General features: G+C 53.4%; 1 protein-coding gene across 3 annotated transcripts in view; it reads left to right on the forward strand.

Annotated features, from left to right (window-relative positions):
* The window catches only part of AKAP6 (A-kinase anchoring protein 6), a 799,841-nt gene that overhangs the window by 243,368 nt on the left and 529,395 nt on the right, over positions 1–27,078 (forward strand). The gene's annotated exons all lie outside the window — the stretch shown is intronic.

Below are 27,078 nucleotides of genomic sequence, written 5' to 3' on the forward strand. Positions count from 1 at the left end.
CCTTCCAGAGAATTCTTTACCATGGTTATCATAGCGGTGAAATAACCTCCCGGGCCTCAAGGCGCTGGGAATGACTCCTCAGACAAGGACTAACATGGGGCGGAGCTAAGGAACCTCCCTCTCTGAGGCTCTTTTTAAACTCCTAGATTCAGGTTAGGAGAGACCTTTCGGGCAGTCAAGGCATCATCTGCAGGTGGGTGTTCCTGAAATGTCAGTGGGGCTGGGTCAAAGACAGCACAATCAATAAAGGGTGCGAAGATGTTGACTCCACCTGTAAAATGACGTCATGTTTATCGTGCGTCTCTCTCTCTCTCCTACCAATGGAACCGCGTGTGCAGTTAGGGGGACCACGGGCCACAGAGGCAGGCTCTGGAGAGGGTCTGTAAGTAACTATTCAGGAGAAAGGGTCCAAGTTCAGCACACGGGGTCAAGCATAGGGACACATCTGTGCACACCAAGCAATAATATAACTAAGTGAATGGAGGTGCGGCGCCAGCTCTGGAAGTGGAAGAAATGTACCCCGGGAGCCATACATTGTGGGTGAAGGTGTGGCAGAGGAAAGGGGCGGAGTTACAAGGGGCAGAGCTTGAAAAGCAGAGTCAGGCAGCCAACTTCTGTATTTATTTATATAAAATCTGGTGAAAAGAAGTGGACGTGTGTGACAGTGCATCTATTCTAGCTAACGCAATGGGTCACAAAGCGGCGCATTTTAACATTTCCTACAGGGTTAAGACACCTGCTGCGGAGAGCTGTGTGTGCCCAGCACATCTGAGGGGATTATTTTAGCGGTGAGATAACTCTAGTGGTCAAGGCAGCTCTTGGAGAGTTCAGTGCTGTGTCTTGTTCAGTCAAGGCAGCTCCTGGAGAGTTCAGTCTTTGGTTGTTTAGTCAAGGCAGCTCCTGGAGATTTCAGTCTTTGGTTGTTCAGTAAAGGCAGCTCCTGGAGAGTTCAGTGCTGTGTCTTGTTGTTTAGTCAAGGCAGCTCCTGGAGAGTTCAGTGCTGTGTCTTGTTGTTTAGTCAAGGCAGCTCCTGGAGAGTTCAGTGTTTGGTTGTTCAGTCAAGGCAGCTCCTGGAGAGTTCAGTGCTGTGTCTTGTTCAGTCAAGGCAGCTCCTGGAGAGTTCAGTGCTGTGTCTTGTTGTTCAGTCAAGGCAGCTCCTGGAGAGTTCAGTGTTTGGTTGTTCAGTCAAGGCAGCTCCTGGAGAGTTCAGTGTTTGGTTGTTCAGTCCAGGCAGCTCCTGGAGAGTTCAGTGCTGTGTCTTGTTGTTCAGTCAAGGCAGCTCCTGGAGAGTTCAGTGCTGTGTCTTGTTGTTCAGTCAAGGCAGCTCCTGGAGAGTTCAGTGCTGTGTCTTGTTGTTCAGTCAAGGCAGCTCTTGGAGAGTTCCGTGTTTTTTTGTTCAGTAAAAGCAGCTCCTGGAAAGTTCAGTGTTTTGTTGTTCAGTCAAGGCAGCTCCTGGAGAGTTCAGTGTTTGGTTGTTCAGTCAAGTCAGCTCCTGGAGAGTTCAGTGCTGTGTCTTGTTGTTCAGTTAAGGCAGCTCTTGGAGAGTTCAGTGTTTTTTTGTTCAGTAAAAGCAGCTCCTGGAAAGTTCAGTGTTTTGTTGTTCAGTCAAAGCAGCTCCTGGAGAGTTCAGTGCTGTGTCTTGTTGTTCAGTCAAGGCAGCTCTGGAGAGTTCAGTGTTTTTTTGTTCAGTCAAAGCAGCTCCTGGAAAGTTCAGTGTTTTGTTGTTCAGTCAAGGCAGCTCCTGGAGAGTTCAGTGTTTTGTTGTTCAGTCAAGGCAGCTCCTGGAGAGTTCAGTGCTGTGTCTTGTTGTTCAGTCAAGGCAGCTCCTGGAGATTTCAGTCTTTGGTTGTTCAGTCAAGGCAGCTCCTGGAGAGTTCAGTGCTGTGTCTTGTTGTTTAGTCAAGGCAGCTCCTGGAGAGTTCAGTGTTTGGTTGTTCAGTCAAGGCAGCCCCTGGAGAGTTCAGTGCTGTGTCTTGTTGTTCAGTCAAGGCAGCTCCTGGAGAGTTCAGTGCTGTGTCTTGTTGTTCAGTCAAGGCAGCTCATGGAGAGTTCAGTGCTGTGTCTTGTTGTTCAGTCAAGGCAGCTCCTGGAGAGTTCAGTGCTGTGTCTTGTTGTTCAGTCAAGGCAGCTCTTGGAGAGTTCAGTGTTTTTTTGTTCAGTCAAAGCAGCTCCTGGAAAGTTCAGTGTTTTTTTGTTCAGTCAAAGCAGCTCCTGGAAAGTTCAGTGTTTTGTTGTTCAGTCAAGGCAGCTCCTGGCTGGAGATTTCAGTCTTTGGTTGTTCAGTCAAGGCAGCTCCTGGAGATTTCAGTCTTTGGTTGTTCAGTCAAGGCAGCTCCTGGAGATTTCAGTCTTTGGTTGTTCAGTCAAGGCAGCTCCTGGAGATTTCAGTCTTTGGTTGTTCAGTCAAGGCAGCTCCTGGAGAGTTCAGTCTTTGGTTGTTCAGTCAAGGCAGCTCTCGGAGAGTTCAGTGTTTTGTTGTTGTCAAGGCAGCTCCTGGAGAGTTCAGTTGTTGTCCAGTCACAGTTTTGACTCATAAAGTAGCTTAGACGGTTAATATGCCTGTTGCAAAGCACACTGTGTAATATGCAGATCACAGATTGGTATTTTCTAAAGAGAGGTGAACTGATTACTGCTTTTGACGCTGAGATCCTCTCGTTACCTCCAGTTCATAACTTGTAATCCTTCTAATATAGCACAGGGATCTATTTCCTGTCTCAAGGAGCTGCGGGTAAACTGGAAGTCTTGGCTTTAGATCTTTTGAGTTGTTCTAAGATTGCTAAGAAGGATTCTTTTGGGAAGTAATACGGTGTTATTAGTACCGACAACCACATTACTGCACTCAATTTTATATCCTGACTTTCTGTTTCTCCCAACCATTTTTTCTTAACATGTAATGTGTACAAGTATGGACAATATGTGATTCCTACACCTTATAACCCTCATTGTCTTATTTTATATTTCCTGGACACTTATTTACACAGTTGTATGATTTATTGTGCCTCTGTGTGAAATGTAATGTGCTCTGACACCCTACACTGGGATGAGTAGCGCTATAAAATACATTTAAAGAATAGATGCCTTTTAGGTCGGTATTTGTGTTATTACTCATGCAGACAGATAAACCTTGCATTCTTACAGTACATACACCTCTTACATAGGGGTTTGAAGAAAGTCAAAAACCTGCCCTCAAGTCACATTTTCTAAAGTACTTGTGAAGCGATAAGCTGTGTGCCTTTGTTTTCTCGGCATCTAGGTTTTACGATCCAGTTGGATCCCAGCCAAGATGATAGCTGACCAAAAGAAGGGCTGTTGACTCTTTAAATCAGGCCTTTGTTTTGGGCCCGGTTGGAAGTAAAAATAAGAAAGCCTCCTCACTGCCTGCAGGTTGCTGCTCTGAAAAGAATGCAGGCACCGCTGAATTGTGCCCCAGTGTCTGAAAATGAAACCAGGACAAATACACCATGTTTGCCTGAGGATCCGGTCAGAAATAGCTGATGGACCCTGGTTCCGGTGACTTGCCCCTACTTCCAGCACAGGCAGCACAAGCAATAGTGAAAGTAGATTCATGGTGTGTGTAAGACACGGCATCGTATGTATCTGGACTTGTTTACAGATCAAAACTAGCAAATAATTGCGAAATTATTTGACTAACGGAAGGGAATGTTACCCCATGATTCTGCCCCTCACCCTGAGTGATAGTTCCAGAAGCAGGGCTCTGCAGAAAAATGTGGATTTCCAGCCTACAGCTAGTGACGATACAGTATGTGGTGTGTGTGCTACTCACCTTGTAGGACACAGTTGCAGAATCTTTATCTTTGAGTAAGTGCGGGGTGTAGTGATGCACTGTGGGGTGAGTGTGCTCTACTCACCTTGTAGACACAGTTATAGTATCTTTGTCTTTGAGTAACTGCGGGGTGTAATGCACTGTGGGGTGAGTGTGCTCTACTCACCTTGTAGACACAGTTATAGTATCTTTTTATTTGAGTAACTGCGGGGTGTAGTGCACTGTGGGGCGAGTGTGCTCTACTCACCTTGTAGGGCACAGTTGCAGAATCTTTATCTTTGAGTAGGTGCGGGGTGTAGTGATGCAGTGTGGGGTGAGTGTGGCGTCACTCACCTTGTAGGACACAGTTGCAGAATCTTTGTGTAAGTGCGGGGTGTAATGCACTGTGGGGTGAGTGTGCTCTACTCACCTTGTAGGACACAGTTACAGTATCTTTGTCTTTGAGTAACTGCGGGGTGTAATGCACTGTGGGGTGAGTGTGCTCTACTCACCTTGTAGGACACAATTACAGTATCTTTGTCTTTGAGTAACTGCGGGGTGTAATGCACTGTGGGGTGAGTGTGCTCTACTCACCTTGTAGGACACAATTACAGTATCTTTGTCTTTGAGTAACTGCGGGGTGTAATGCACTGTGGGGTGAGTGTGCTCTACTCACCTTGTAGACACAGTTATAGTATCTTTTTATTTGAGTAACTGCGGGGTGTAATGCACTGTGGGGTGGGTGTGCTCTACTCACCTTGTAGGGCACAGTTGCAGAATCTTTATCTTTGAGTAGGTGCGGGTGTAGTGATGCAGTGTGGGGTGAGTGTGGCGTTACTCACCTTGTAGTACACAATTGCAGAATCTTTGTCTTTGTGTAAGTGCGGGGTGTAGTGATGCAGTGTGGGGTGAGTGTGCTCTGCTCACTTTGTACGACACAGTTACAGAATCTTTGTCTTTGAGTAACTGCGGGGTGTAGTGATGCACTGTGAGTGTGCTCTACTCACCTTGTAGGACACAGTTACAGAATCTTTGTCTTTGAGTAACTGCGGGGTGTAGTGATGCACTGTGGGGCGAGTGTGCTCTATCACCTTGTAGGACACAGTTGCAACATTTTTGTCTTTGAGTAACTGCGGGGTGCAGTGATGCTCTGTGGGGTGAGTGTGACGTCTACTCACCTTGTAGGACACAGTTGCAGAATCTTTGTGTGAGTGCGGATGTAGGGATGAATTGTGGGGCTAGTGTGCTCTACTCACCTTGTAGGACACAGTTACAGAATCTGTGTCTTTGAGTAACTGCGGGGTGTACTGATGCACTGTGGGGTGAGTGCAGGGTCACTCACCTTGTAGGACACAGTTACGGAATCTTTATCTTTGAGTAACTGCGGGATGTAGAGATACAGTATGTGGTGTGTGTGCTACTCACCTTGTAGGACACAGTTACAGAATCTTTGTCTTTGAGTAACTGCGGGGTGTAGTGATGCAGTGTGGGGTGAGTGTGCTCTGCTCACCTTGTAGGACACAGTTACAGAATCTTTGTCTTTGAGTAACTGCGGGTGTAATGCACTGTGGGGTGAGTGTGCTCTACTCACCTTGTAGGACATAGTTGCATAATCTTTGTGTGAGTGCGGATGTAGGGATGAAGTGTGGGGCGAGTGTGCTCTACTCACCTTGTAGGACACAGTTGCGTAATCTCGGTCTTTGAGTAACTGCGGGGTGTAGTGATACTCTGTGGGGTGAGTGTGACGTCTACTCACCTTGTAGGACACAGTTGCATAATCTTTGTCTTTGTGTGAGTGCGGATGTAGGGATGAAGTGTGGGGCGAGTGTGCTCTACGCACCTTAAAGGACACAGTTGCAGAATCTTTGTCTTTGAGTAACTGCGGGGTGTAGTGATGCACTGTGGGGTGAGTGTGGCGTCACTCCCCTTGTAGGACACAGTTGCAGAATCTTTGTCGTTGAGTAACTGCGGGGTGTAGTGATGCACTGTGGGGTGAGTGTGGCGTCGCTCCCCTTGTAGGACACAGTTGCAGAATCTTTGTCTTTGAGTAACTGCGGGGTGTAGTGATGCACTGTGGGGTGAGTGTGGCGTCGCTCCCCTTGTAGGACACAGTTGCAGAATCTTTGTCGTTGAGTAACTGCGGGGTGTAGTGATGCACTGTGGGGTGAGTGTGCCCTACTCACCTTGTAGGACACTGTTGAAGAATCTTTGTCTTTGAGGAACTGTGGTGTGTAGTGATGCAGTGTGGGGTGAGTGTGCTCTACTCACTGTAGGACACGGTTGTAGAATCTTTGCCTGTATTGTTGGTTGAAGGACGTCCATGGTGGCTCCGTCAACCCTGGAGCCTGGAACCAGGGACGTAAGTCACCGAGCGTAGGTTGGTGTCTGCTCCACCCCAATGTTGCGATTCTTGTATCCTGTGTGATTGAAGTAGATGAAAGGGCCCCACAGGTGGTTCTTTGTGGCTATGTGTATGCCACTGACGGTCCATCCTGGGCGAGGCTTAACCCCCCACCATCCCGCCCCTCCCTCTGTACTCACTACACCGGCTGCTGGTGTGCGGGGAGGTGATCTCGTGGACTGCCTGGTCCTTGGATGTACCAGTGACTTACCACAGTCTTGCAGCAAGATGGCTGCGAGTTACCAACAATGTGTCAAGCAGTGCTTAATTGAGCCGGTGTTTACCGGTGGTCAGCCCCGGCACTTAATTGTCAAACCGGCGTTTGAGACTGTCTGCCACAAGGTGGTGCTGTCTGGCTGATTTAGAAATAACCACACAACAGTTAATTATTAATTCAATATACATTAAAAATTACTGCTACCTGCTGCCTAAGCCATTCTTATAGCTTTGGAGGCCTGAAATAGTCTGAATTGTCACACTTGTAGGAGTGCGATGGTTAGTAGTGGTGGTGTTACTTTCATTGGCAGCGCTGGAAGGGCCAATACATGGTGCAAGCTTCAGTGGGAGGGGCATTGGGTGGTGCAAGCTTCAGTGGGAGGGGCATTGGGTGGTGCAAGCTTCAGTGGGAGGGGCATTGGGTGGTGCAAGCTTCAGTGGGAACGGCATTGGGTGGTGCAAGCTTCACTGGGAGGGGCATTGGGTGGTGCAAGCTGCGGTGGGAGGGGCATTGGTTGGTGCAAGCTGCGGTGGGAGGGGCATTGGGTGGTGCAAGCTGTGGTGGGAGGGGCATTGGGTGGTGCAAGCTGCGGTGGGAGGGGCAATGCATGGTGCAAGTTGCAGTGGGAGGGGCATTGGGTGGTGCAAGCTGTGGTGGGAGGGGCAATGCATGGTGCAAGCTGCGGTGGGAGGGGCATTGGGTGGTGCAAGCTGCAGTGGGAGGGGCATTGGGTGGTGCAAGCTGCAGTGGGAGGGGTATTGGGTGGTGCAAGCTGCGGTGGGAGGGGCAATGCATGGTGCAAGTAGCAGTGGGAGGGGCATTGGGTGGTGCAAGCTGCGGTGGGAGGGGCAATTCATGGTGCAAGCTGTGGTGGGAGGGGCATTGGGTGGTGCAAGCTGCAGTGGGAGGGGCATTGGGTGGTGCAAGCTGCAGTGGGAGGGGCATTGGGTGGTGCAAGCTTCAGTGGGAGGGGCATTGGATGGTGCAAGCTGCAGTGGGAGGGGCATTGGGTGGTGCAAGCTGCAGTGGGAGGGGCATTGGGTGGTGCAAGCTGCAGTGGGAGGGCATTGGGTGGTGCAAGCTGCAGTGGGAGGGGCATTGGGTGGTGCAAGCTGTGGTGGGAGGGGCATTGGGTGGTGCAAGCTGCAGTGGCCTCCTGACGGGAGCCCTGGCACTTATGTAATGTAAGTTGTCTCTTATAAAGCGCGGGCTGTCACTCCGTGAGGAGCATCCTGGCGCTGTGGAGGTTTGGAGGTAAGGGGAGAGGAGGGGCACTAGCTTTCCTAGATAAGAGAGGGGCATAGTTCCTCTGGGGCAGCAAATATCCAGGTCTTCAGGGCCTTCCTGAACAGTGTCTCTGTCTCAAGTGACCTCAGGTGGGGTGGTAGTAGGTTCCATACTTTGGATCCTAGGACGGCCACTGTTCGACCGCCTTTAGTTTTATATTTGAAAGAGGGTGGCTGAGGTTTCAAGTTGTGGTGTATGAGGTGAATCTTGCAGAGAGGTACTTGGGTCCAATTTTGTGTTTGTCTCTGAAAGCAATGAGAAGGATTTTAAAAGGAACTCTTTTACGTACAGAGACCCAATGAAGGGCTTGTAGGGCTGCAGAAGCTGAGGATCTTCTAGGGAGCTTCAAGACGAGTCGAGCCGTGGCATGCTGGACTACCTGCAGCCTTTTTAGGTTGGATTTGTTGGATCCTGCTAAAAGACTATTGCAGTAGTCTAGATGTGAAAGTATCAGGGCCACTGCCACTAATTTCCTGGCTGTGAGGGGGATGAGGTCAAATATTTTTTTTAAAGGATTTAATGAGGCTGAAGCAGGTCCCTGCTACTGCCGTGGTGTGGGGGAGGAAGGTGAGAGCGGAGTCGAATTTTACACCCAAATTTTTTGCTTCCTTTACTGAGTCAGTGGGAGGTGTTGTCCCGTCTGGCCACCATTTGTCAGGTTGGAATTGGACATTTTTCCCTATGGGGAGAATCACGGTTTTGTCCGTAATGCATCTCAAATGGTTCTCTCTCATCCAGTGAATGACTGCGGTGAGGCAGTGTTTGAAGGTAAGTTCAGACGCGGATGAATTGTTGTCTAGGGAGAGGATCAATTGGGTGTCATCGGCGTAGGATGTGACTTCAATGTCAAAGGATCTTATTAGGTGGATGAGAGGGGTCATATAGACATTAAACAACAGCGGGCTCAGAGTTGAGCCCTGTGGGACGCCAGTTGTAATATTACGCTCAGTTGAAATGAAGGTACCTAAGGCGACTGCTTGTCTACGGTTGGAGAGAAAGGATTTAATCCAGTTTAGGGCAGAACCTGAGATGCCGCTATGCTCGAGTCGTTTCAGAAGTATATTATGGGAAATGGTATCGAACGCAGCCGACAAATCGAGTAGGATGAGGACAGCTTTCTTGCCATTGTCGGCTATGGTTTTTAGTGCATCAGTTATTTCCAGTAGTGCTGATTCAGTGGAGTGTTTGGGGCGAAAACCGGATTGTTGGGGGTGAAGGATATTGTTCTCCTCCAAAAAATTGGACAGTTCTTTATGAACAAATTTCTCCGTTATCTTGCCGAGCAGTGGAAGTAGGGAGATAGGCCGGAGATTAGAGAGTACGGAAGAGTCAATATTTTGTTTCTTCTTCAGCGGTTTCACAAGTGCGAACTTCCACTCGTCCGGGACGATGGCTGTGCTGATGGAAGAATTCACTATCTGATTAATGATAGGATTGACTGTATCTATAATTTTGTGAAGAATCAGTGGAGGGCAAGCGTCTAAAGGTGAGCCTGATTTGCAAGTTCTTATAGCCTCATGGGTTTGTTCTAAAGAGACTTGCTTAAAGGTCTTAATAGAGTACGTAGGTGCAGGCTCAGAACCCCTATCAAGATCTTGTGGCTTGTCAGGGGGGAAGGCCTTCTGGATTTTCCTTATTTTTTCGTCGAAAAATGCTGCGATATCATCACAGAAATTCTGTGAAGGGGGTAGCTCTTTCAGTAGTGCTTTGGGGTCCATGAAGGACTTGACCACTGAGAAAATGGCTTTTTGATTTTGGTTAACTTCCAAAATTTTCTTGGTAAAGTGCTCTTTCTTAGCGTGTTTGATCTGCTGATGGTAGAGCCTTCTGCCATTTCTGTAGGCTGCTCTATCCTCAAAGGTGTACGTTTTACGCCATTTACCCTCTTTCTGCTTACATATTAGTTGTGCTTGGGCAAGAGTGGGTGTGAACCAGGGTTTGTTTAGTTTTTTAGGTTTTTTGTGCTTATCCGCTTCTCCCAGAGGGGAAAGCTCGTTGCACGTTAAGGTGAGCCAAGAGTTGAAACAGCGCGAGTCCTCCTTCTTTATTATTATTATTTTGTTTTTTTATAAATGATGGCCTCTCGTAGGTACCCAGTGCCCTTGTAGTGTGCGTATTGGGCCGGTCTCTGAGGTCATGACATGACCTGTGCGTGAGATGGGACGTGAAGAGGTGGGCGTGAGGAGATTGGTGACGCATAGCTGCCAGGTAACCCCATTTCCAGTGTGACACCCTCAACCTCTCCTGGCTCATTAGTCAACAGCACTTTGGTTGTGTTATTTTCGTTGTCACTTGCAATGTTGAAAGTCAGGCCAGAAGTGCCAGGATGCGGTTTTCTGTCTAAAACCCAGGGCTGGCTGAATCCGTCCCACACTTGGCACCCTGCCACCAGTGACTCTCTGCAGCCTCCCTCTCCTGTGCGCGTGCTCTGATCCCGCCGTTTCACACTTGTGTGCACTGCTGTATGTTTGCGAGGTGGTGCGCTTCTCGCAGGTTCCTTGGCATGAGGTGTTGTCCATGTATTGGGGCACAGAGGTGTGGGTTTGAAGTGCCCCCCCCCCCCCTGTGCGCCTGTAGCTGTTGCAAGTGAGTGCCCGCAGTTTTCCAGGTCCATGCCTGGTGGGCTGATCCAGCCCAGGTTTTGTAATAATTCTGCGATGTGCAGTCCTGGTTTATAGGAATAAACAAGACTGCAAGTCCCATAATTCAAAGAAAAAAGCTGGACTGGAGCAACACGTTTAGATGGATCAGGAAACGAGTCAGGCTGCCGCAGCCGTGCCCCATCCTGCAGCTGCGCACACTGCAGGGATTGTCGTGACATTGTGGGAGGGGTCTCCTGTATGGTGGTGTCGCCCCCCCCACCCTTAGAGGGGTCTCCTGCAGGCGGTGTCGCCCCCTTAGTGGGGTCTCCTGCAGACGGTGTCACTCCATTAGAGGGGTCTCCTGCAGGTGGTGTCTCTCCCCCCCCCTCTTAGAGGGGTCTCCTGCTGGTGGTGTCGCCCCCCCTTAGAGGGGTCTCCTGCAGGTGGTGTCGCCCCCTTAGAGGGGTCTCCTGCAGGTGGTAGCGCTCCCTTAGTGGGGTCTCCTGCAGGCAGTCTCATCCCCTTAGAGGGGTCTCCTGCAGATTGTCTCGCTCCCTTAGAGGGGTCTCCTGCAGGTGGTGTGGCTCCCTTAGAGGAGTCTCCCGCAGGTGGTGTCGCCCCCGTAGAGGGTTCTCCTGCAGGTGGTCTCGCTCCATTAGAGGGGTCTACTGCAGGTGGTGTTTCCCCCCCTTAGAGGGGTCTCCTGCAGGTGGTGTCGCTCCCTTAGAGGGGTCTCCTGCAGGTGGCATCGCCCCCCCTTAGAGGGGTCTCCTGCAGGTGGTGTGGCTCCCTTAGATACGTCTCCCGCAGGTTGTGTCGCCCCTGTAGAGGGTTCTCCTGCAGGTGGTCTCGCTCCATTAGAGGGGTCTCCTGCATGGTGGTGTCGCCCCCCCCCTTTAGAGGGGTCTCCTGCAGGTGGTGTCCCCCCTTAGGGGGGGTCTCCTGCAGGTGGTGTCCCCCCCCCCATTAAAGGGGCTATCCTGCAGGTGGTGTCGCTCCCTTAAAGGGGTCTCCTGCAGATGGTGTCGTTCTCTTAGAGGGGGTCTCCTGCAGGTGGTGTCCCCCCCCTTAGAGGGGGTCTCCTGCAGGTGGTGTTGCCCCTCCTTTGAGGGGTCTCCTGTAGGTGGTGTTGCCCCCCCTTTGAGGGGTCTCCTGTAGGTGGTGTTGCCCCCCTTTGAGGGGTCTCCTGTAGGTGGTGTCGCCCCCCCCCTTTGAGGGATCTCCTGTAGGTGGTGTCGCCCCCCCTTTGAGGGGTCTCCTGTAGGTGGTGTCGCCCCCCCCCCTTTTGAGGGTTCTCCTGCAGGTGGTCTCGCTCCCTTAGAGGGGTCTCCTGCAGGATCTGTCGCCCCCTTAGAGGGGTCTTCTGCAGGTGGTGTCGCCCCCTTAGAGGGGTCTTCTGCAGGTGGGGTCTGCCCCCCCCCCTTAGAGGGGTTTTCTGCAGGTGGGGTCTGCCCCCCCTTAGAGGGGTCTCCTGCAGGTGGTGTTGCCCCCCTCTTAGAGGGGTCTCCTGCAGGTGGTGTAGCCCCCTTAGAGGGGTCTCCTGCAGGATCTGTCGCTCCTTTATAGGAGTCTCCTGCAGGTGGTGTCGCTCCCTTAGAGGGGTCTCCTGCATGTGGTATTGCCTCCCCTTAAAGGGGTCTCCTGCATCTGGTGTTGCCTCGCCTTAGAGGGGTCTCCTGTTGGTGGTGTTTCTCCCTTAGAGGGGTCTCCTACAGGTGGTGTAGCTCCCTTGGGGGGTATCCTGCAGAAGGTGTCAGAGCCTGAACTCTGGCTGACTCCACCTCAGCCCTTCAGGCCTCAGACGCCCTGGCCTAACCTGGATGCTTTCTGATATCCCTATTTCAAGGTGCTCCAATTCTGGGATTTTCCTTTACGAATCATTTTCCAATGGTTTGGCCCAGCGGAAAGTAATGCATTAGGTTGTTGAGGAGATTCTGTTGCCATGAATCTGTCTGGCAGCCCCTTACCCCGCTGGCCACGGCGAATATGAGATGTTACAGTGCGAGCAAATACCACGCGGTAGGTACCAACTCGGTGGTTACATCGTCCGCGTTGTTACCACGCATGGCATTACATTGCAAGTCATTTCAACGACTTGCGCTAGATGGCGCGCTGGACTTAGGAATGGTATAACTTACTGTTCCTGCTCCAGTTAGCGCAACAGCAGGGAAGGTGTTGGATTCAAAATCCATCACATTCCCTGGTGTTGCGCGCCATCTAGCGCAAGTCGTTGAAACGACTTGCGATGTAATGCCATGCATGGTAACAACGCGGACGATGTAACGTCAGCGGTGTTATCTACCCGCGTGGTATTACCAGCGCTGTAAATGCTGTCTCCCGGCCCAGGCACCTCTGATGGGTTAAGGTGTTGGAGTTAGGTGATGGGAGCTGTGGACAAGTCTGTGTTCAAAGCACTCTTACATTAGAAATCATGTTGAACCCAGGGAGACCAGATGGCTCCATGTCACCAATTCTCCATTCCAGGACTGCGTCTAAACAAATCATTGTTGTGAGGTGTGTTGGTCTGAGCTGGTCCAAGTTTTTTTTATGTGTAAAAACAGAAAATGGCGTCTTTCCATGACATGCCATGCTGTCTTTCAAGAAGTCCAGTCCCAGCACCTGTGCGGATTAACAGCGTGGCTAGTTTTAAAAAAGTGATGTCATATTTAGGTCGAGCCTGCGCTGCTCTGCGAGGCATGCTGTATTTGAGTATGGTCTTGAAGCCCCGCCCACTCTCCACCCATATTTGTCATTGGCTTGTGTCATTGTCCTTTGTAAATGCTGGCTTCTGATTCCTCAATAGGCTTGTTAGACCCTCCTTAGTACTGCCTTGTCTACATTTGTAATCTCCAATGACGGCTGGACCTTTTACTTCTGTTGTTACATTGTACGTCTTATTCAGTCTAAAAGCACTATTTTCACTGCTGCAGGCACAACATGCTTTCCTGCGTCATTCATCTCAACGTGCGCGCCTTCAATTTCCAAGCAGCCCTGCACAATGGTGGCCACTTCTTTGAAATGAATGAAATAGGTCTCGCATTTACAAGAGTTTGAGCGATTGGCATTGTAAGTGTCTTTAATTTATGTCAATAGCTTAAACTCTTGTAAATGCGAGGCCTATTGCATTGCAAATGCTTGTTTTGATTTACTTTATGTGCACTTGTTTCTACTGTGCTGCTGATATGCTCACATGAGTGTATTGTTATATTATATTTGGATGCCTAGAACGCTGATACGCATCAGACATCAAAGCACAAATAAATATTTATCAAAACAGACCCCCCCCCTGCAACTTATGGCGATTTCTCAAATTGCAATTTTACAGCGAAACAGGCAGAACTACGCAATAGCTGCGATTTCTATCTCAAACGGCGCTTAAAAATAAAGGGCCCCGCAGACATACATATATCTGCCTGAGTCTAGTAACTCCACCATGCAGTGGTATCAGTGGCGGCTGGCATGTACGGAAGGTGGTGGGTGGATAGGACACACATAAATAAGTAATAAAATAAATACACATTTTCCTCGCGTGACGTCTTCCTTGTTCGAGTCTTCTCAAGGCAGGCTCCAATCAGGGACCCAGGAAACTGCACTAACCAATCCTGGCATGTCTCTCGTGCTGTTAAACAGCATGAGACATGCCTGTGGATTGGAGGAAGTGGCCTCTTTCAGCACTCTTAAGAGCACTGGAGGCCTGCGCTTTCTCTAACCAGGCAACTAGGTTAAATGTGCATGTTTGGCTGGCCGTCTCAAGACAGCCGGCCAAAGAGACGTTTGCATTTCAAACTTTAACGCACAGCTCCCCGCTGCCACTCTGCAGCGCTGGTCCCTCCCTGTCCTGACAGCCAGTTCGGGACAGGATGCTGAAAAAATAAATGGTAATAAATAAACTTTATTGCCATTTTATTTTCTAGCTCTGGGACTTTTCTGTAAGTAGCAGCCTGTCGGGGCAGAGCGGGTAGCAGCCTGTGGGGCTGAGCGGGTAGCAGCCCGTGGGGGCGGGGTGGGTAGCAGCTGGTGGGGGCGGAGCGGGTAGCAGCCTGTAGGGCAGAGTGGGTAGCAGCACTGGCCCAGTGCCAGCACCAAGCATTATCTAAACTGAGGCAGCTAATAGTCCTGTTTCTACAGAGGCCAGTGCTTCTAAGAGGCTGGTAGAGCTGGGGCAGAGGCATCGCACGTGATCAACCCAACCCCCACCGGGCCCCGCCACAGACACTTACACACCAGGGAGTGAGTTGATTTTCCTTCAAGCCCGTCATGTCCAGTCTGACTCCTCTTTGACCCACGACTAAAAATATGAGACCAGGGCAGAGGTGAGTGGAGGCTCGTGATCACCACAAGAGAGAGCCCACCTTCACGGACGGGGACCAGGGGAGTGTGGAGGCTCGTGATCACCACAAGAGAGAGCCCGCCTTCACAGACGGGGGACCAGGGGAGTGTGGAGGCTCGTGATCACCACAGGAGAGAGCCCTCCTTCACGGACGGGGACCAGGGGAGTGTGGAGGCTCGTGATCACCACAGGAGAGAGCCCTCCTTCACGGACGGGGGACCAGGGGAGTGTGGAGGCTTGTGATCACCGCAGGAGAGAGCCCTCCTTCACGGGCGGGGACCAGGCGAGTGTGGAGGCTCGTGATCACCACAAGAGAGAGCCCTCCTTCACGGGCGGGGGACCAGGAGAGTGTGGAGGCCCGTGATCACCACAAGAGAGAGCCCTCCTTCACGGGCGGGGCACCAGGCGAGTGTGGAGGCTTGTGATCACCACAGGAGAGAGCCCTCCTTCACGGACGGGGGACCAGGGGAGTGTGGAGGCTCGTGATCACCACAAGAGAGAGCCCTCCTTCACGGGCGGGGACCAGGAGAGTGTGGAGGCTCGTGATCACCACAGGAGAGAGCCCTCCTTCACGGGCGGGGACCAGGGGAGTGTGGAGGCTCGTGATCACCACAAGAGAGAGCCCTCCTTCACGGGCGGGGGATCAGGAGAGTGTGGAGGCTCGTGATCACCACAGGAGAGAGCCCTCCTTCACGGGCGGGGGACCAGGGGAGTGTGGAGGCTCGTGATCACCACAAGAGAGAGCCCTCCTTAACGGGCGGGGGATCAGGAGAGTGTGGAGGCTCGTGATCACCACAAGAGAGAGCCCTCCGGCACGGGCAGGGACCAGGCGAGTGTGGAGGCTCGTGATCACCACAAGAGAGAGCCCGCCTTCACAGACGGGGGACCAGGGGAGTGTGGAGGCTCGTGATCACCACAGGAGAGAGCCCTCCTTCACGGACGGGGACCAGGGGAGTGTGGAGGCTCGTGATCACCACAGGAGAGAGCCCTCCTTCACGGACGGGGGACCAGGGGAGTGTGGAGGCTTGTGATCACCGCAGGAGAGAGCCCTCCTTCACGGGCGGGGACCAGGCGAGTGTGGAGGCTCGTGATCACCACAAGAGAGAGCCCTCCTTCACGGGCGGGGGACCAGGAGAGTGTGGAGGCTCGTGATCACCACAAGAGAGAGCCCTCCTTCACGGGCGGGGCACCAGGTGAGTGTGGAGGCTCGTGATCACCACAGGAGAGAGCCCTCCTTCACGGACGGGGGACCAGGGGAGTGTGGAGGCTTGTGATCACCGCAGGAGAGAGCCCTCCTTCACGGGCGGGGACCAGGCGAGTGTGGAGGCTCGTGATCACCACAAGAGAGAGCCCTCCTTCACGGGCGGGGGACCAGGAGAGTGTGGAGGCCCGTGATCACCACAAGAGAGAGCCCTCCTTCACGGGCGGGGCACCAGGCGAGTGTGGAGGCTCGTGATCACCACAGGAGAGAGCCCTCCTTCACGGACGGGGGACCAGGGGAGTGTGGAGGCTCGTGATCACCACAGGAGAGAGCCCTCCTTCACGGGCGGGGACCAGGGGAGTGTGGAGGCTCGTGATCACCACAAGAGAGAGCCCTCCTTCACGGGCGGGGGATCAGGAGAGTGTGGAGGCTCGTGATCACCACAGGAGAGAGCCCTCCCTCACGGGCGGGGGACCAGAGGAGTGTGGAGGCTCGTGATCACCACAAGAGAGAGCCCTCCTTCACGGGCAGGGGATCAGGAGAGTGTGGAGGCTCGTGATCACCACAAGAGAGTGCCCTCCTGCACGGGCAGGGACCAGGCGAGTGTGGAGGCTCGTGATCACCACAAGAGAGAGCCCGCCTTCACAGACGGGGGACCAGGGGAGTGTGGAGGCTCGTGATCACCACAGGAGAGAGCCCTCCTTCACGGACGGGGACCAGGGGAGTGTGGAGGCTCGTGATCACCACAGGAGAGAGCCCTCCTTCACGGACGGGGGACCAGGGGAGTGTGGTGGCTTGTGATCACCGCAGGAGAGAGCCCTCCTTCACGGGCGGGGAACAGGCGAGTGTGGAGGCTCGTGATCACCACAAGAGAGAGCCCTCCTTCACGGGCGGGGGACCAGGAGAGTGTGGAGGCTCGTGATCACCACAAGAGAGAGCCCTCCTTCACGGGCGGGGCACCAGGCGAGTGTGGAGGCTTGTGATCACCACAGGAGAGAGCCCTCCTTCACGGACGGGGGACCAGGGGAGTGTGGAGGCTCGTGATCACCACAAGAGAGAGCCCTCCTTCACGGGCGGGGACCAGGAGAGTGTGGAGGCTCGTGATCACCACAGGAGAGAGCCCTCCTTCACGGGCGGGGACCGGGGGAGTGTGGAGGCTCGTGATCACCACAAGAGAGAGCCCTCCTTCACGGGCAGGGGATCAGGAGAGTGTGGAGGCTCGTGATCACCACAGGAGAGAGCCCTCCTTCACGGGCGGGGGACCAGGGGAGTGTGGAGGCTCGTGATCACCACAAGAGAGAGCCCTCCTTCACGGGCGGGGGATCAGGAGAGTGTGGAGGCTCGTGATCACCACAAGAGAGAGCCCTCGTGCACGGGCAGGGACCAGGCGAGTGTGGAGGCTCGTGATCACCACAAGAGAGAGCCCTCCTTCACGGGCGGGGGACCAGGAGAGTGTGGAGGCTCGTGATCACCACAAGAGAGAGCCCTCCTTCACGGGCGGGGCACCAGGGGAGTGTGGAGGCTCATGATCACCACAGGAGAGAGCCCTCCTTCATGGACGGGGGACCAGGGGAGTGTGGAGGCTCGTGATCACCACAAGAGAGAGCCCGCCTTCACTGGCGGGGCACCAGGCGAGTGTGGAGGCTCGTGATCACCACAGGAGAGAGCCCTCCTTCACGAGCGGGGGACCAGGAGAGTGTGGAGGCTCGTGATCACCACAAGAGAGAGCCCTCCTTCACAGGCGGGGGACCAGGAGAGTGTGGAGGCTCGTGATCACCACAAGAGAGAGCCCTCCTTCACGGGCGGGGGACCAGGGGAGTGTGGAAACTCGTGATCCCCACAAGAGAGAGCCCTCCTTCACGGGCGGGGCACCAGGCGAGTGTGGAGGCTCGTGATCACCACAAGAGAGAGCCCTCCTTCACGGACGGGGGACCAGGGGAGTGTGGAGGCTCGTGATCACCACAAGAGAGAGCCCGCCTTCACTGGCAGGAGACAGGAGAGTGTGGAGGCTCGTGATCACCATAAGAGAGAGCCCTCCTTCAAGGGCGGGGGACCAGGGGAGTGTGGAGGCTCGTGATCACCACAAGAGAGAGCCCTCCTTCACGGGCGGGGACCAGGAGAGTGTGGAGGCTCGTGATCACCACAGGAGAGAGCCCTCCTTCACGGGCGGGGACCAGGAGAGTGTGGAGGCTCGTGATCACAACAAGAGAGAGCCCTCCTTCACGGGCGGGGCACCAGGCGAGTGTGGAGGCTCGTGATCACCACAGGAGAGAGCCCTCCTTCACGGACGGGGGACCAGGGGAGTGTGGAGGCTCGTGATCACGACAAGAGAGAGCCCTCCTTCACGGGCGGGGACCAGGAGAGTGTGGAGGCTCGTGATCACCACAAGAGAGAGCCCTCCTTCACGGGCGGGGACCAGGGGAGTGTGGAGGCTCGTGATCACCACAAGAGAGAGCCCTCCTTCACGGGCGGGGACCAGGGGAGTGTGGAGGCTCGTGATCACCACAAGAGAGAGCCCTCCTTCACGGGCGGGGACCAGGGGAGTGTGGAAACTCGTGATCCCCACAAGAGAGAGCCCTCCTTCCTGGGCGGGGACCAGGGGAGTGTGGAGGCTCGTGATCACCACGAGAGAGAGCCCTCCTTCACGGGCGGGGGACCAGGAGAGTGTGGAGGCTCGTGATCACCACAGGAGAGAGCCCTCCTTCACGGACGGGGGACCAGGGGAGTGTGGAGGCTCGTGATCACGACAAGAGAGAGCCCTCCTTCACGGGCGGGGACCAGGAGAGTGTGGAGGCTCGTGATCACCACAAGAGAGAGCCCTCCTTCACGGGCGGGGACCAGGGGAGTGTGGAGGCTCGTGATCACCACAAGAGAGAGCCCTTCTTCATGGGCGGGGACCAGGGGAGTGTGGAGGCTCGTGATCACCACAAGAGAGAGCCCTCCTTCACGGGCGGGGACCAGGGGAGTGTGGAAACTCGTGATGCCCACAAGAGAGAGCCCTCCTTCATGGGCAGGGACCAGGGGAGTGTGGAGGCTCGTGATCACCACGAGAGAGAGCCCTCCTTCACGGGCGGGGGACCAGGGGAGTGTGGAGGCTTGTGATCACCACAAGAGAGAGCCCTCCTTCACGGGCGGGGGATCAGGAGAGTGTGGAGGCTCCTGATCACCACAAGAGAGAGCCCTCCTTCACGGGCGGGGACCAGGCGAGTGTGGAGGCTCGTGATCACCACAAGAGAGAGCCCTCCTTCACGGGCGGGGGATCAGGAGAGTGTGGAGGCTCGTGATCACCACAGGAGAGAGCCCTCCTTCACGGGCGGGGGACCAGGGGAGTGTGGAGGCTCGTGATCACCACAAGAGAGAGCCCTCCTTCACGGGCGGGGGATCAGGAGAGTGTGGAGGCTCGTGATCACCACAAGAGAGAGCCCTCCTTCACGGGCGGGGGATCAGGAGAGTGTGGAGGCTCGTGATCACCACAGGAGAGAGCCCTCCTTCACGGGCGGGGGACCAGGGGAGTGTGGAGGCTCGTGATCACCACAAGAGATAGCCCTCCTTCACGGGCGGGGGATCAGGAGAGTGTGGAGGCTCGTGATCACCACAAGAGAGAGCCCTCCTGCACGGGCAGGGACCAGGCGAGTGTGGAGGCTCGTGATCACCACAAGAGAGAGCCCTCCTTCACGGGCGGGGGACCAGGAGAGTGTGGAGGCTCGTGATCACCACAAGAGAGAGCCCTCCTTCATGGGCGGGGCACCAGGCGAGTGTGGAGGCTCGTGATCACCACAGGAGAGAGCCCTCCTTCACGGACGGGGGACCAGGGGAGTGTGGAGGCTCGTGATCACCACAAGAGAGCCCGCCTTCACTGGCGGGGCACCAGGCGAGTGTGGAGGCTCGTGATCACCACAGGAGAGAGCCCTCCTTCACGAGCGGGGGACCAGGGGAGTGTGGAGGCTCGTGATCACCACAAGAGAGAGCCCTCCTTCACGGGCGGGGGACCAGGAGAGTGGGGAGGCTCGTGATCACCACAAGAGAGAGCCCTCCTTCACGGGCGGGGACCAGGAGAGTGTGGAGGCTGGTGATCACCACAGGAGAGAGCCCTCCTTCACGGACGGGGGACCAGGGGAGTGTGGAGGCTCGTCATCACCACAAGAGAGAGCCCTCCTTCACGGACGGGGGACCAGGGGAGTGTGGAGGCTCGTGATCACCACAAGAGAGAGCCCGCCTTCACTGGCAGGGGACAGGAGAGTGTGGAGGCTCGTGATCACCATAAGAGAGAGCCCTCCTTCACGGGCGGGGGACCAGGGGAGTGTGGAGGCTCGTGATCAGCACGAGAGAGAGCCCTCCTTCACGGACGGGGACCAGGGGAGTGTGGAGGCTCGTGATCCCCACAAGAGAGAGCCCTCCTTCACGGGCGGGGACCAGGAGAGTGTGGAGGCTCGTGATCACCACAGGAGAGAGCCCTCCTTTACGGGCGGGGACCAGGAGAGTGTGGAGGCTCGTGATCACCACAAGAGAGAGCCCTCCTTCACGGGCGGGGCACCAGGCGAGTGTGGAGGCTCGTGATCACCACAGGAGAGAGCCCTCCTTCACGGACAGGGGACCAGGGGAGTGTGGAGGCTCGTGATCACCACAAGAGAGAGCCCTCCTTCACGGGCGGGGACCAGGAGAGTGTGGAGGCTCGTGATCACCACAAAAGAGAGCCCTCCTTCACGGGCGGGGACCAGGGGAGTGTGGAGGCTCGTGATCACCACAAGAGAGAGCCCTCCATCACGGGCGGGGACCAGGGGAGTGTGGAGGCTCGTGATCACCACAAGAGAGAGTCCTCCTTCACGGGCGGGGACCAGGGGAGTGTGGAAACTCGTGATCCCCACAAGAGAGAGCCCTCCTTCATGGGCGGGGACCAGGGGAGTGTGGAGGCTCGTGATCACCACGAGAGAGAGCCCTCCTTCACGGGCGGGGGACCAGGGGAGTGTGGAGGCTCGTGATCACCACAAGAGAGAGCCCTCCTTCACGGGCGGGTGATCAGGAGAGTGTAGAGGCTCGTGATCACCACAAGAGAGAGCCCTCCTTCACGGCGGGGACCAGGGGAGTGTGGAGGCTCGTGATCACCACAAGAGAGAGCCCTCCTTCACGGGCGGGGACCAGGGAAGTGTGGAAACTCGTGATCTCCACAAGAGAGAGCCCTCCTTCATGGGCGGGGACCAGGGGAGTGTGGAGGCTCGTGATCACCACGAGAGAGAGCCCTCCTTCACGGGCGGGGGACCAGGGGAGTGTGGAGGCTCGTGATCACCACAAGAGAGAGCCCTCCTTCACGGGCGGGGGATCAGGAGAGTGTAGAGGCTCGTGATCACCACAAGAGAGAGCCCTCCTTCACGGCGGGGACCAGGCGAGTGTGGAGGCTCGTGATCACCACAAGAGAGAGCCCTCCTTCACGGGCGGGGCACCAGGCGAGTGTGGAGGCTCGTGATCACCACAGGAGAGAGCCCTCCTTCACGGACGGGAGACCAGGGGAGTGTGGAGGCTCGTGATCACCACAGGAGAGAGCCCTTCTTCACGGGCGGTTGACCAGGAGAGTGTGGAGGCTCGTGATCACCACAGGAGAGAGCCCTCCTTCACGGGCGGGGACCAGGAGAGTGTGGAGGCTCGTGATCACCACAAGAGAGAGCCCTCCTTCACGGGCGGGGACCAGTGGAGTGTGGAGGCTCGTAATCACCACAGGAGAGAGCCCTTCTTCACGGGCGGGGGACCAGGAGAGTGTGGAGGCTCGTGATCACCACAAGAGAGAGCCCTCCTTCACGGGCGGGGACCAGGGGAGTGTGGAGGCTCGTGATCACCACAGGAGAGAGCCCTCCTTCACGGGCGGGGGACCTGGGGAGTGTGTGTTTCATGTTGTGCTTCCTGCAGCATTCTTCACACTTGTGAAGCGATTTGAAAACAACAATTGCAGATTCTCCTGGCCCGTTGTGAAGGAGAGTCCTGATTTGATTAAAGACAAGGGAGGCGAGTGTTATGCGGTCTCTTTGTCACTGTTTATTCACAGAGCAGCTGAGCTCAACTTCAATTTCCACCATCCTGTTCACCAACACAGGAAGTGTAAACACAAAGAAATTCATAATCACGCGATAAATAGGGCAGTTCCACGCGTCACTTCTCTTTTCTTGATGCCCTTCAAAAGTTTTTTAAAGTACATGTGTAAACCAAAATATTAAAAATAACAAGTCCCCTCTCCTTTTCAATATCTACCCCCAGGCACTAGTGGCCACTCTGGTCCGCATGGACTGCCAAGTATATAACTACGCGGACGACACACAACTCATCCTCCAGATTGAGAACTCCCCTCAAGCCCACGCCCGTGTGCAAAACGTACTTAGATACACAGTGAACTGGATGACGGCTAATTCGCTAAACATCAACCCTGATAAAACTGAGGTCCTTGTCATCTCCTCAAAAAACAATACCTGGAATGACCTCTTCTGGTCCGGTCGTTAAAAGCTTGGGCATCAAGATTGATGCCAATCCCTCCATGGCAAATCAAGTCTCTGCCGTGGTCAGAACCCGTGCGGGGCTTAATGAGAGCGCTGCAGAGACTTGCCCCCCTCCTCTCATCTGCCACACTACAGATGGTCGTGTCGGCTATGATCTTGTCTAGACTGGATTATGGTAATGCCTTATATATTGGTCTCCCCGAGAAACTTCGCATTAAGCTACAGGTGACCATGAATGATGCAGCTGGGCTGGTCTTCAGGCTTCCCAGATGGGCCCACGCTACCCCCTGTTGCAGCAGCTGCACAGCACTGGCTCCCCATTAAACAGAGAGCAAAGTTCAAAGGTCTCTGCATCGCTCATAAAGCCGTTCATGGCCAGGCCCCAGCTTATACCAAGGTGCGCCTAGGGAACTATGTGCCGGGACGTACACTTTGGTCGTCCGAGACAGGCCGTTTGGCCTATTCACGGTTCAAAACTGCATCTAAAGGCGGCAGAGCCTTCTCTGTCCTAATTCCTCCACTTTGGAATCGACTGCCCGAGAATCTTCGCAAGGAACCCGCACCCCTCCCTTTCAGGAAACGACTCGAGACTCTCCTGCTTAGGGAGGCTCTGTACACAGCCTACAACCCCGCCGAGTGTTGTATCTGTGACTGCTGGTGGGTTTTGGCCACTCTCTCAAAGTGCTAAGAGACCTGCCGGTGATTATGCGCTCTACAAATTTCAGTTAACATAACAAGTACCCCAACAGCAACCACGTTAGTTCCTCCTGCTCCCACCTTTCCTCCAAACGGACGCCAGTCTCCCTCATCGGGGAACAAGCAACTTTTTCCCCAAAAAGATCCTTCTATGGCAGCTTGACACTGGGTTGGTTGCGGCTGGCACTGAAATGAATGAAAACTCTCAGTGCCAAGAATCCCACGGGCAGGTGGGCATCAGTGGTGCTTTGAGTACTTGCCTCCCTCGTCTATAATAAAACCAGGACTCTCCTTCACAACTGCCGCGGAGAATCTGAAATGTTGGCACCAGAAGGCGGCTCATAATATGCATGTTTTAGGCATGTTCACAACTCCCGAAACCTGTTCAACTGCTTTGCGGTAAAATGTTGAAACCCTGGACCGGTCTCCTGCCTTCACGACGCCCTCCAACCCAGCACCAGCCCCACAAGATGTAGATGCCATGGCACCCCGGGCTGAGTGCACCCCAAAGTCATCTGTATCCACTCCTGCTATAGACATCACACCCTCAGCCCACCTACTCAGAGAAGTTAAAGATACTGGCAGGAAGGGGTTCTGGAGGATAGTGATAACAGTGGGTCAGCCCCCCCTCGCGGATACGGTTACCTGTACATATTGTTTAAGACCTAAAACAACACACAGCTGAGGGCGCAGGGAAGGCAGGAACGTCTGAGATGTAAAGCGGTTTTTAGTGTGCCTCGTGATGCCAAACTAAACCCCTGACAGGGAAAAACGCATCACAGAAATATCTAAAGTCCCAACAACTGAACCCTCTTAGAGGACATCATCGCAGAATGAACCGGGCATCTTTGGGCAGTTCCTGCAAAATCGGGTACCAGGGCCGACTCTTCCACGAAGGGGTAACTTCCAATGCGGATGGTTGCAAATCTGGGGCAACCATCTGGAGGTCATGGGAAATGGAGCAAACGCATAATGGTTGGTGCCAGACAAACCCCGGAGACAGGCATCCTCTGAAGGTTTTGGCCTTACTCCTCACAACTTTATGATGCATCTTTCCGGGGTTAAGTTGTCCATTCAAGGAGCACCACACACATTTCTGTGCAGTTCACTGAACTCTGGATTGCAAAGAAGCTTGTAAGAAGCTCTAACAGTGTATGTGCTCCCTGTCGGACCCTCCTACTCAGAAAACATGCATCGCAAGCAACAACAAAAGAAGTACCATATTTATAATGTGTTGCTGCATTTCTTTTGTGTTTACTCTTTCTGTCTTGGGAAACAGGATTGTGGGAATTGTAGGTGTGTTCAAGTGCTGTGTGAGTAAACAGTAGGAAAAGAGATTGCATAATATGAGTCCCCCGTCTAGTAATGAAATCTGCACTGTTTCCTTCTTTTATCTGTTATCGATCTCGGAAGGATGAAGCCGTGAAGAGGCCTTGCCAGGATTCATACTCCTAATCTGCCGGGTATGTGCAAATGTTAACAGCAAACACTTATCCCCTCTGAGCTATCTTTGTTGTATGGCACTGATGTCACAGAACATTTGCCAGGTGAAGGGACAGAAACGCAAACAAGTTATTTCAAACAAACGCCAACTTAACTTCAACCTCATTAACTCACAAAACTGTTACTGCAGAAACTCACAAACCAAACAGACACAGCATGACTGACTGACTGACTGACTGATGGTATTTGTAGAGCGCACTTATGCCGAGGATTCTTGGCGCTGGGTAGTGTGAGCCGGGAGCCGCCCTATGATTAGAAAGCCATGAAGAGCCAAGTTTTTATGCCCTTCCTAAAAAGAGTGCGCGGGGGCTGAAGTCGCAGTGAGACGGGGAGGGAGTTCCATAATTTGGCTGCTAAAAGGCAAAAGCGTTTTCCTCCCCATCTCACTCATTTTATCCTAGGAAGAACTAGCCCAGTGTCCATAGATCTTAGGCGGCGCAGAGGGACGTAGCGGGGGAATAGGGATTGTATGTCTGCCGCCCCACCTCCATAGAGGGCTTTATGCACTAGGCAGAGGGCTTTGAACTCCACCCGACGTCTCACCGGAAGCCAGTGGAGTTGTTTTATACTGGCCGAGGTGGAATGATGCTTGGGTAGACCATGCAAGGCTCGCGCTGCTGCATTTTGCAATGATTGAAGCTTATTGTGCTGTTTAACTCCAGCGCCTAAATAAAGGGCATTACAGTAGTCTATCCTTGATAGAATTAAGGCTCCAACCACCGTTTTTCTCAAGGAGAATGGAATAAATGGAAGAATCTTACGTAAGACCTTTAATGTGAAAAAACAGGCTGAGGCCACTTGGTTTATTTGAGGGGCACATGTAAGATCTTCGTCGATCAAAAAGCTGAGATTTCTAGCCTTAGACACCGGCAACGGGCACGTTCCGGCTTCAATGGGCCACCAAAGTTGGCTCCAAATTGAGGATTTCTGGCCGAATTCCAAAATCTTGTTTTTTTCAGTATAAGTTTTAAGAAATTTGCGTTCATCCATGACATCAGCGAGGAGAGACAGTTGAAAACCGTTCGGCTGACATGTTGCCATTTTGGGTGACAGACACCAATAGCTGCGTGTCGTCAGCATAAGACACGAGCGCTAAACCATAACTTTTAATTAGACTGGCCAGTGGGGCCACATAAATGTTGAACAGGGTAGAGGGTAGGGGACAATGCTGAGCCCTGAGGGACTCCACCCGGGAGAATGAACCGTTCTGACCTCAAACCCTCCCAATATCGCGCACCGGTGGCCGCCGCTTCTCGGTTAAGGCCGCCTCTAACTGGAACGCTCTCCCTCGCCTTCTGCGCCTGGAACCTAGCCACGCACTTTCCGCAAAAAACTCAAAACCCTCCTCTTCCCCAAATAGTTCCTGGTTTCCGCCTGTCCTGGATTTTACATTCTTATAGCGCGGGGATGCCCTCGGGTCACCAGGCGCTCTATAAATCTCAAAATAATAATAATAATAATATATTATTTGGTCCCTGGAGGAAAGAAAAGAGGTTAAAAGGGCCAAGGCCTTGCTGCTGACTCCAACGGACTGCAGCCTATTTGTTAACACCACATGATTTCCGGTATCAAAAGCTGCCGTGAGGTCAACAGTATCAAGGCCGCCCTACCACCCTCGTCCATCACCCTACGGATCTCCTCTGTAGCCATGATCAGAGCTGATTCTGTCGAATACTGAGCTCTGAAACCATGCTGGGTGGAGTCAAGAATGTTGTTAGCCTCACGGTAAGCCGTGAGCTCCCGGTTTAAGGCTTTCTCCAAGATTTTAGAGGGTAGAGGTAGACAGGAGATCGGGTGGTAGTTTTTAGCCTCCAGGGGCTCCAGTGAGTTTTTTTTTTAGAATAGGTCTAATACAGGCCATTTTCCAACCCAAAGGGAAAGTTCCCAAACTTTTAACTAGATTTAATAGAGGGGGTCAATGATGTACAGACCTCATCCAATGCTAGATGTAAGATATGAGGGGGACAGGGGTCGAGTAGGGACCCGGACTTGGTTTGAGACAGTAAGTCTACCACTTGCTCTTCGCTAAGGGTGGAGAGTTGAGTTAGACTACACTGGAGGGAGTGTTCATCCTGTACCTCTAGATGGTTCGTTCTATTAACTTCCGATGACTTCATAAGTTCCTCATAAACCATCTGGACCTTGTTCTGAAAGAAAACCGCAAGTTTATCTACAAAAACTTGATCTGGGGCAAAGATGGTATCTCGCGGGCAGTGCTACAGGGTTGTTACTGTTTTGAACAGTTCCTTTGGGGAATTTGTGGATTCCTGAATTTTGGAAGTAAAATAGGCTGTCTTGGCCAAAACTATAGCTCTCTTATGTTCTTTTAGTGCTGCACAATATTCGATCTTATGCGCCAAACTATACGTGGATCTCCGAATGCGTTCCTTAAGTCTGCATTTGATTTTAATTATTTTAAGATCCAATGAGTACCAAGGAGCCTAGCCTTCTTGGTCACTTCCGGTGCCAGCAGATTTATGAATCCAGTTATTGAAGTCAGTTGCTGCCTCATTGGGATCTGCGCTACAAGTGGGTTTCCCCTTCAAGGCAATGGTCATTTCTTTTTGAGATATTTTCTTCGAAGGACGAAATTTGACCAATGGGAGTCTATTTCTACGA

The sequence above is a fragment of the Triturus cristatus genome, chromosome 9 (genome assembly GCF_964204655.1).
Source record: "Triturus cristatus chromosome 9, aTriCri1.1, whole genome shotgun sequence".
In the NCBI taxonomy this organism is placed as follows: domain Eukaryota; kingdom Metazoa; phylum Chordata; class Amphibia; order Caudata; family Salamandridae; genus Triturus; species Triturus cristatus.